This window comes from Lycorma delicatula, chromosome 2 (genome assembly GCF_047948215.1).
Source record: "Lycorma delicatula isolate Av1 chromosome 2, ASM4794821v1, whole genome shotgun sequence".
Lineage (NCBI taxonomy): Eukaryota > Metazoa > Arthropoda > Insecta > Hemiptera > Fulgoridae > Lycorma > Lycorma delicatula.
In genome coordinates, this window is record NC_134456.1 from 101,559,556 (window position 1) to 101,567,499 (window position 7,944).

At 30.5% G+C, this 7,944-nt stretch overlaps 1 long non-coding RNA gene across 1 annotated transcript; it reads left to right on the forward strand.

Annotated features, from left to right (window-relative positions):
* The first annotated feature begins 3,564 nt into the window (after positions 1 to 3,564).
* Positions 3,565 to 7,575, forward strand: LOC142319050 (uncharacterized). The gene is made up of 3 exons (XR_012755095.1): positions 3,565 to 3,723; positions 4,991 to 5,198; positions 6,608 to 7,575. It is a non-coding gene; the product is annotated as an uncharacterized LOC142319050 (long non-coding RNA).
* The last annotated feature ends 369 nt before the right edge of the window (positions 7,576 to 7,944 follow it).

The following is a 7,944-nucleotide window of genomic DNA, read 5'->3' on the forward strand; positions in this document are numbered from 1 at the left end:
TGCACAATTTTTCCCATCTACCTGTCCCTCCAATATCAAAGTGACTATTCCAGGATGTCTTAAGATGTGGTCTATAAGTCTATCTCTTCTTTTAGGCCTATTTTTCCAAATGCTTTCTTCATCAATTTTCCGCAACACCATCCACCCAGTGATTTTTAATATTCTTCTCTAGCACTACATCTCAAAAGTATCATTTTTAAGCTTTCAAAAGCTTAATCTTTTCGGTTCAGGTACTCCAATTGTCCAAGTTTCACTTCCATATAAGCTACTCTCCTTTCAAAAATGCTTTCCTGATGTTTAAATTAATTTTTGATGTAAGCAAATTATACTGAAAGCTCGTTTCGCCTGTGCTATTTGGCATTTTATATCGCACCTGCTTCGTCCATCTTTAGTAGTTCTACTTCCCAAATAACAGAATTCTTCTACCTCCATAATTTTTTCTCTTCCTATTTTTATATTCAGTGGTTCATCTAATTTATTTCTACTACATTTCATTACTTGCGTTTTGTTCTTGTTTAATTTCATGCCGTAGTTCTTGTGAAGGACTTCATCTATTCCATTCATTGTTCCTTATAAATCTTTTTTACTCTCAACTAGAATTACTATATCATCAGCAAATCGTAGCATCTTCATCTTTTCACAGAACAATCTAAATTGTTCTTTAACATCATTAATTACTAGTTCTACATGAAGATTAAAAGGTAAAGGAATAGAGAAAATCCTTGTCGAATTGCCTTTTTTATTACTGTTTCTTATGCTGTTTGATTATTACTGTTGCAGTTTGGTTCCCGTAAATGTTAGCAGTTGCTCTTCTGTGTCTATACCTGAACCCTAAACTTTTTAAAATGCTGAATGTTTAATTCCAGTCTACATTACCAAATGCCTTTTCTAAGTCTATAAATGCCATGTATGTTGATTTTTTTTTCTTTAATCCTTCCTTCTACTACTAATCTAAGCGCTAAAATTGCTTCCCTTGTCCCTATACTTTTCCTGAAACCAAATTGGTCTTCTCCTAATACTTCTTCCACTGTCCTCTCAGTTCTGTACAGAATTCTAGTTAAAATTTTTGATGCATGAGTAGTAAAGCTAATTGTTCTGTTTTCTTTCTCATTTATCTACTCCTGCTTTCTTTGGTATCATGACAATAACACTCTTTTTGAAGTCTGATGGAACTTCCCCTTTTTTGTAAATATTACACATCAGTTTGTATAATGTATCACTTCCTCACCTGCACTATGCAATAATTCTGCAGGTATCCCATCTATCTCAGGAGCCTTTCTGCCAATCAAACCCTTTAATGATCTATTAAATTCAGATCTCAGCATTGTATCTTCCTTTTCATCCTCTTTGAGTTCCTTTTAATACCAGTTTCTAATTCATTTCTTCCATATAACTCTTCAATATATTCCACCCACCTATCAACCTTTTCTTTCATATTATAAATCAGTTTACCATCTTTATTTAACAAATTATTAGATTTTAACATATGTATCATAAAATTCTCCTTAACTTTCCTCCATGCTCTGTCTATTTTACCAATGATCATTCCTCTTTCCACTTCTGAACACTTGTCTTTTGCTAATTAGCAGTTCCTGTTTATCATTTTCTTAATTTTTGATTTCCTTTTTCCATCTTCATCACTAGCTTTCTTATACCTTCTATGTTCATCCATCATTTGCATCATATCCTCTGATATCCAAGGTTGTCTACCAGTTCTCTTTGTTCTGCCTAAGTTCGCTTCAGCTGATTTAAGAATTTTTTTTTAAGTCTTCCATTCTTCTTCTATATTTTGTACCTTAACTTTTTTACTCATTCTCCTCCTTAAAAATCTTCTTTATCACCTCTTCTTCAAGCTTCTCTAAATTCCACCAATTCATCTGACACCTAACCTTTAGGTTTTTAAACCCCAATCTACATTCCATTATCACTAAATTATGGTCGCTATCAATGTCTGCTCCTGGATATGCTTTCCAGTTAATGAGTTGATTTCTACATCTTGCCTTAACTATGGTATATCTGTCTGATACCTTGCAGTATCACCTGGCTTTTTCCATGTGTATATTCTTCTATTATGATTTTTAAACTGGGTGTTGGCAATTACTAAATTATACTTTGTGAAAAACTAAATAAGTTGTTCCCCTCTTTCATTCCTTTTGCCCAGCCTGTATTCACCCACAATATTTCCTTTCTTGCCTTTTCCAATCCTTGGATTCCAATCTCCAATTATTATTAAATTTCCATCCTGTTTTATGTGTTTAATTAATTCGCCAATTTCTTTGTAAACACACTCTACCTCATCATCATTGTCAGCTTTGGTTTTGATTTTATCCTGATACAATGATTCTATTGCTAAGCTTTTTGAAATACTTTACTCTCTTCCCTATCTTCTTGTTCATTACAAAACCTACTCCTGTCTGCTCTATATTTGACGCCGAGTTAATTATTCTAAAATTACCTGACGAAAGGTCATCTTCCTCTTCCCACCGAACCTCGCTAATTCCTACCACATCTACATTTAACCTACCCATCTCCATCTTTAAATTTTCTAACCTACTATCCTTTTTAGACTTCTAACATTCCACCCCTCCTAGTAGAATGTTATTTTTTAATTTTCTGGTGACCTCTTTCTTAGTAGTCCCAACCCGAAGATCTGAATTGGGGACTAGTTTACCTCTGGAATATTTTACCAAGGAAGGAGTCTCTATCTTTGTTACATGAAAATGTATAGAGCTACATATTCTTGCTGTTGTAGTTTTCCATCGCTTTCAGCTGTGCAGCACTCAGAAGATTGAGTGATGTTGATATGGCCGTTTAAGTCCTCCTGATCTACGCCCTTAACTATTACTGAAAGAGCTGCTGCCCTCTTTCAGGAATCATTCTTTAGTCTGGCTCTCAACAGATACCTCTCCGATATGGTTGCACCTTCGATCCAGCTACTCGCCTCCTCGCCGTCGGCAAGGTCTCATGATTCAAAGGGGGAAATTTTTTTGTTTAAAAGGTGATTAATTCTGCGAAAATTAAACTTCAGGTTATTTCCTGTATTGAGCACAGTGTTTCAGAATAAATAGTGAAAGTTTAAAGAATATAAAATTGTAGTTTAAATTATGCATTAATAGCGAAAGAAATAAACCATTTACCTTAGGGAATTGATGTAAAAATATTTTACTAAAGTTTTGGCCCGATGTAAAATTATGTTTTTGTTTTAAATTTAATTTAGTATAAAAAATACATTTTCTTATACAAAATGGAAACTGTATTTTATTAAATTCATATAAAATCGGAATGAGATATGCTTTATTTAGTTATTCGTAACGTTTCCATAAAATAAATTATTTTATTAAAAGTAGAAAATTATGAATTAAAAAAATTTAATACAGCATAATACGAAACACGCTCAGATAGAACACAATAGAATAAAATGGAAGGTTCGTTTCGTTTATTTTGTCATATTATGTAAAATGGAATTGGGAGGGAGGCTATATGCTGACTACGTGAAATGAAAGAAAGAGATGGTTGTTGGTTTCTGGGGCGAGATGCGCAATAGTTTTGTTTTGGTTTATTGCGCACCTAATGCCCCACTCGATTGTATATAATAGCTGGGGTCGAATATTCTAGAACGTTTTCTCTTTGTGTCCAGGAGGTTGTTGCGTTAGGAACTCTTACTTATTTTGCGTTCAACTCTCATCGAGTCAACGTGGCAGTTCGTGATCAGTGATATATAAGGTAACTAATTTTAATAGTCAAGTTACTCTTTCGTTAATTTTTTGTATTTAGTTAATTTGTTGGGAATAATAAATAATTTTTTGCGTTTTCCATTTTTTTTACGATTTTTATATTGCTGCGTATAAGAAGACACGCCCTGACTTGTCTTCTAATACTACACCATTTAATTGTACGTACAAGTAAAATAATAAACATTTTATTAGGTTTAACTTTGATGAACTTACATTTTTTATGGAATTAATTTATTATAATTATCAAATTGCTGTAATTATAACAATTTAGATATCTGTTTGATTTCAATGGATTAGATATGAGTTTCGAAGTTATTAATATTAGGAAAACTACTGTCTGTGGCTTTTCTTTGAACCATGGTGTAATTTCAATATTTAAACTGAATGTGTTGAGTGGGACACACCCTGGCTAAGACGCCATTTTGTCCTATTTACGGAAGAATCTGGTGGGGGTTTTTGTGAGGCAAACTAATGAATTTTTTTATAGTTTCCATTCTCTTATCCGTTTGGATAATGTAACCTGGACTAAAATTTTCCTTATTGCTTGTATTGGAAAGTTGATGTTTAACGATCCAGTGTTAAATTTTGTATTTGTGAATTTAAATATAGAGAACTTTTAATTGTATTCTAAAGAATATAAAAAGGTTGTTAAAGAAAAATTGAAATAATTTCATCGAAGCAATATCAGAGAAATAAAATTATTTAATATTAGGAAAACTACTGTTAGCTGTGGCTTTTCTTTGAACCTTGGCGTAATTTTAATATTTAAACTGAAGGTGTTGAGTGGGACACACCCAGGCTAAGACGCCATTTTGTCCTCTTTACGGAAGAATCTGCGTTGGGTTCTTTTTGTTGTTGAGGCGAACTAATGAATTTTTTTATAGTTTTTATTCTCTTTTATCCATTTGGATAAGGTAACTTGACTAAAATTTTCCTTATTGCTTGTATTGGAAAGTTGATGCTTAACGATCTAGTGTTAAATATTGTGTTTGTGAATTTAAATACAGAGAACTTTTAATTGTATTCTAAAGAATATAAAAATGTTGTCGAAGAAAATTTGAAATAATTTCATCGAAGCAATATCAAATAAAATTTCTCCGAAATAATTCGGATAATTATAATAAAGGTTTTTATATTGATTGCGCAATTCTTGGAGATTTCAAACTTCTTACTATGGTACTATATTTCAACGCGTGTAAGCGTGGTGACTAATTTGCGTGAGGGGCGTAGTCTTTACAGATTGCTCTTAATTTCAGGTTGGCTCGGCATTCAGGCCGGAGATGCTAGTTCCTGTGAGTTCCAGTCCCATCATGGTTGAAGCTTCGTCATGCCATCCGTGGCCAGATTGATCATGAGCTATGCATAGGTGAAAGCGGTTAAATTGCTGCACACTTGCTGTGGATCCTTCTGATGTAAGTTGATACATCAACAATTCGCTGTTACTCAACCTGAGCCCCATTGAAGGTAAGTGTTTAATTATGACTTGTTTGTTGGATAAGTGTATATTTATGTTCCTACCATAAACTTGGGATACCATAATTTTTCATCATCCCCATTGGAAAATAGTATATTAGTTTTCATTATGGACTTGATAATATTAGTAATTAATTATGGGTTTAATATATTTAAAAAATGAAATAAAACGCGATTTTAATTATGAATGTTTTGACTATTTGTGAATTTGAGTTATTTTTGTTAAAAATTGTACAATTTGCTACATAACACTTGAAATTGTATAACAAAGTATATGAAATTTTTTATTTAAAGTAAGAATGAAAAATTTTGCTTATTACATCGATTTTAGAATGAGAAATCTGTGAAGAAAGCTTTGCTTTACAATTGTTAAAATTCTTTTAAGGCCAGAGAATAATGCTAATTTACAACTTACTATTAGGTTTTGCTCAAAGAGAAGACTGATGTAGTTTTTCATACAATAATAGGCTCAACTTTTAACAAAATGTTAAGATTTAGTTGTAATTATAGCATAGTTTTTTTTCATAAACTATTAATTTGAGGAAAATACTAAAGAAGTTGACATTCATTGATAACATTCCAAATAAAATTGAATTCTTATTTTACATAAATTTTTTCTATTCATTTTGCTTGTTTAAATAAAAGTTCATGTAGTGCAGTTCTACATTAATTTATAGTTTTTTGAGTGTTATAAACATCAAAACCTTAGTTTTGTGGTTGATTTGTGCATTAATAATATTTTTTTCTCCAAGGAAGTTGTGTGTGGTAAACAGTTTGATTACTGGGAGCAGCTGTTTTTTGTTTATGGAATTTTAGTGATAATTCTTAATATTAATTTCTGAGCTACCATATGTGGAGAATTTGTTTTTCCAGAGCCATTTTGACTGCTTTTATCTTTCCTTTCCTTTGTCATATGGTAATTAAAAAAAAATGCTTTCATTGTACTAAGACAGTTTCTTCATTTATTCAGAATCTATGCATTTTAATGTAAACTTGACAATCTTAATTCATCCTATTGATGTTAGAACGATTTTTTAGGATTAGGCTAATTTTTTTTTCAATATAAATTATGTTAAAATGCAAAGTAACATTTTGTTAGCAGAACCATTATGCAAAAACACTAATATTTTTGTATCTGTTAACATTAATAAATTTTCCACGTTATGAAACGTTGGCTTTTTTTAATATGTATATATATCACTGTCTTAAATATATAATTTCCTTTTTATCTAAAAGTATTTTAAAAATTTATATTTTAGAATAGAGATTAAAAAAGTTTAGCGACTTGATGGATATGTATGTATGGTTTGTATTAAATTGTCTATTTTTTGTTTTAATAAATTTTATTTACTGATATTAGAGTGGTTTTTTTTTGTAAAATGAATGGTTCTTTTTCACAGATTCTTGCGGTTGGGATTGATTGTAAAATAACTAAGAAAGGTGTAGATCAGTTCAAATGAGGAGATAGTTGGTGGAATATAGCTTATTATAAAAAGGTTTCGTCTTTTAATCATCTTCCAATACCATAATTTATAGTTAGAAAACAGAAATGACTGAAGTACATCATAAAATTTCTTTATTAGATTGCCAACTTTATTGCTAGTTGGAGCATACACCGGCTATATATATATATGTATCTCATAACGTTTCATTGTGTGGCAGTAATAAGGAGCTTTACTCGATAATTGGTATTGCAGGTTTATAAAATTTTATTTTGGTTATTCTGGTTAAATTTTATAGGTTTTTTTTTAATATATAAACTAGTGGCTTTCTCTGCCTTAGGAAATTTTGATTCATTTTAACATAGTTTTAATTATTTTTTCACATGGGTTTAAGTAATACATGTTACCTTATAATTACGCAATTTCAAATTGCAGGATTTGTATTTTACAATGGTTTTCAGTTCTTATTATTTTAATGTGTATGTTTTCAAATATTTGGGAGGAGGATTGTATAGGATTCTGTGAAATGCTATTGATTCTTAGTAATTTTAATTTTTAATTTCAAATTTATGAATTAGCTTCTGTGAGAAATATATTAAGCAATTTTTTTTTTATTGGAGGCTGCTGGGATTAATGGTTTTTTAAGTAAACTTTCTGCATGTTGAAATTACAGTCATTAATAATTACTACTGTTCTAATATGATGTATATATTATCCTTTTAATTCATTTTTTATGTGTAATTTGTTTTCGATTAATTTTGATGAAGTCGTTCTGTTTAAGATTTGTAATGTGTAATGTTAATTATGCAGGTGAAAGCCTTAATCCGATTGTGATCTGTTAAGGAGTAGGCGTACACCTTTAGATTCTGTATATGTTTTACTGTGTAATAATTTTTTTCTAAAATAAATTAATAAAAGATTTTAAATTAGTTTTCATTGTTTATTAGAACCTGTTCAACTATCTTCTTGAATAATTAAATGTTATTAAATTAAAATGTTTTTTTTTATCACCAGATTTGCAGTGTTCATCTTTAAAGGTAGGGTATATGATTAAACACAATTTGTTTTTTAATTTTTGTTTTTAGACAATTTTTTGTTATGCGTTAAACAACATGTGAAGTTAGCAAGAAAACCGAAAACGTTAACTCTTCATCCCATTCCAATCTGGATTTGTCTTGTAATTAGTTTTAAAAAATGTGTTGAAACATTTATAACGCCTGTTATGTAAATATCAGTCATCAAATGCGATCATTAAATAATGATGTGGGTCAGTCATGTGATCATCAAATGTAATA